Below are 3400 nucleotides of genomic sequence, written 5' to 3'. Positions count from 1 at the left end.
CAGATCTGAGCAAGGGTGACCCCTAAGCTCATCTTAGGTTCGGTTTATACCCGAATCCACCTGGATCTCATGGCTCTAACGGTTTAACGGTGTCGGCTCGTCGTTTAGTTACTAAACCTAACGGGTTTGGGTTCATACAACAACATACTAATCTTACCTCGGGTTGAAAACCTATTCTCCTTCTTCTTCCTCTTGGTTTCGGCTACAGAGATAGAGAGTAGGATGAGAGAGAGCTAAGTGTGTGTTTTGGTGGTGTATGGAATATGTGTAAATGAAGGGATTTGGGCATAATGGAGGTATTTATATGATGGGTCATGGGCTTGAGCCCATGGTCTATCTTCCTTTCATTTTAACCCAAGTCCATTACCCATATTACCTAACCCAACACAAGCCCGACTCGTATTAACTCCTACTTCATTTAATTATTTATCCGCTAACCCGAGTAAACTTTCTCACCAAAAATAATTAATATAAATGATATTATTTTAGAAATTTCGGGATGTTACAGAATAATTATACAAAAAAAAAAATCATTTATTAGTTTGGTAACACCATCTTTTCTTATTAGCGTTTTTCCGAGTTTACTTGTGGCGGGACTTCAACTATCCCTAGTTTTTTTATTTGACGTTTTAAGTCGACTTGAAAACACCCCTTAAGCGAAAGCCCCAACAACCAGGCACCACGGCCTGAACTGGATACCTCTCATAGAAGAAGCAACTCGGCTAACACATAAAGGGGGGGGGGGGGGGTGGATGTGAAATTTCATCACACACCCCACCCAATCAAATGGTGCCACATCACCAACCCCAAATCCATCACATGTGATGGGTTTTTACTATGGGTGGTGGTGTGGTGTGATGAGATTTTTTTTAATAAATATAAATAAAAATAAAAGATTTTGAGTTTGGTTTCACCCCAACGGATAGATTTCTTGGTTTTCACCCCATCACACGCGTGATGGCCATTACGCAAAGAACCTCCATCAAGCTTGATAAGGGTTGATAAGGGAGTGGCGGCGGTGTTCAAAAACCCATCACGCGTGATGGGTGCTCCATCACGCGATGCCCCGGGTCCTCTAAGGCCCATGATGCTTGGTAAGGCCATATTACAATTGTAAAAACTTTTGATCATTGGATTCAATGATAGTTTTTTTTTAATGATCATAAATTCAAATACGCCCTAATTGCATACACCATATATACATCATGATTATTATATGTTTTACAAAAATAAAAGGAACACAGTTTTCATAAAATAAATGATAACTACAAAAATAAGAGGTGAAACATAAACATCCAAATATGCAATTCTAATCAAGGCCCATATCGCCAAGTGATAGCTGCCACTAGATAAGAAATCAAAACACACACAATTGTAAGTAAATAATGTAACTAAAACATTGTTTCCACCCTTTTGTTGTAACTAGTTTGCATTAAGATTCCAAACTGGATAGAAACATGTGTAATAAACCCTACTTTGCGATGTCCGCCTAGCCCCCAGACCCGAAGGCTGAAGCAGATAACAGTCGAGTCCTTTTAGCGATTTTTTGAATCATTATTAGAGAAAATATACGATTTTTAAGTTACTAGACAAGTTACGAGTATATTAAATTGTTGTTAATATATTATTTTGGATCAAAACAAATCACAATTAAGATGGTGTAAGTGTGACAAAATGCGAAGGAAAAAAAATCCCACGACTATTATTTTTTATTAGGATTTCTTACTTTTTTAACATTAATTATTTTTTTATAAGATTACACCATAAAACTGAAGATTCTTATCTTCAACTTAAATAGTGTTAGAAATTTTTACAAAAATTTAAAACTCCTTAGGAAGGAACTGCATATCACAATGCGTTGTGATTTTTTTCAAACGACCTGTCAGGATTTATCTCGGGTGAGTCAAAATCTTACTAGTTTATTATTATTATTATTATTATTATTATTATTATTATTATTATTATTATTATTATTATTATTATTATTATTATTTTCTATTTTTTTTTTCAATTTTTTGTATAAAAATTTTGATCATTTTAACCTCCACCTTTGACACGCGTAATGGATTATGATAATTTCTCATTCTTTTCATGTAACTAAATTCCATTTTAGCATATCCTCTGTCTATATACTTGTATATGTATATGTGTTAGGACATAAACGTTGCACATGAACTAAAATCCAATACACACAAAAATGAGATGTGACTATTGCACATGCAACATTTCATGTTCTTTTCTTGTATTTTGTATTCATTGTTCACGTAAGGCTTTTTATGTGTTTCTTTAATATGTATACTTTTTTTATAAATGAGTATACATGTAATGGTAATTATTTAATTACTACTTTAGAATTCCTATATAGATTATAGTCGAGCAAGACCCGAGCTCGATTATGCTCGAGTTGGGCTCATTTTGATTTATAAGAAATTGAGCTCAAGCTTTGCTTGTTTCGGGTTTTTTTTCCCTAAATATAAAGGTCGGCTCGTGAATGTTTTTCAAGCATGAGCTCGACTCGTGTTTGACTCCTATATAATTTATTATTTAACTTATATATATATATATATATATATATTTTAATTATTTTTATATATTTTGATAAAAATTTAACGAGCCTAAGCTTGGCTCAAGTTCGTGAACAATATCGTAAGCAAGCCAAAGTTAGGTTCGAGCTCGACTAGTCGGTTGTGTAGTGTGAAACCAATACATAAAAGTATAAAAAAATTATAATTAAAAAATACACTAAGCTTGTTAAGGCTTAACAAGCCTAAACAAGCATTATTTGTGACTTAGGCTCTTTAATAGTGATGAGCATATGGTATATGGTACCGACTACTGAGTATGAGTACCAATATTGAACCTATACTTTGCCAATAGAATCGGTACTCGTATTCCTAGAAATTCGGTATCGGCACAACATCGATACGATATAAAGACGAATATTTTGTAAGGTGTACATGCACCGTATTGAAATAGTATCAATACGGTATTGCTCACCCATTTCTTCCATAAATTTAGAATCGGTAGCCAGTACAGTATCGATCTCATCCCTATTCGTTAAATCTTAACTCATTTTTAGCTTTTTATCGGTCTGATTTCAAATAACCCGTGAACGACTCGGCTCGTTTATACCTTTATTATAACCTTTTTGGATATTAAATTTTCTAAAAAGAAGAAGCACATAAAGTTTTTTTTTTTAAAAAAAAAGATGACTCAACCTAATTATTTTATTATTTCAAAAGAAGTCTATAAAACAAAATAGAGTGGTCCAAGTTGAGTGGTTCATGGAAGTTAGGGTTGGGGGGCATGTGAGCCCAAAGAGGTGCTTCTTGTCGGCCTAATGTTCATCCTCACCCACACCCACTAACCCACTGACCCATGCCCATCTAACCATACCGAG

This window comes from Bidens hawaiensis, unplaced genomic scaffold (genome assembly GCF_021521415.1).
Source record: "Bidens hawaiensis isolate Kalapana, Puna unplaced genomic scaffold, B.hawaiensis_p1.1 tig00022572_1, whole genome shotgun sequence".
NCBI lineage: Eukaryota > Viridiplantae > Streptophyta > Magnoliopsida > Asterales > Asteraceae > Bidens > Bidens hawaiensis.
The sequence above is the reverse complement of the archived record's forward strand: the minus strand, read 5'-3'. Positions refer to the sequence as shown.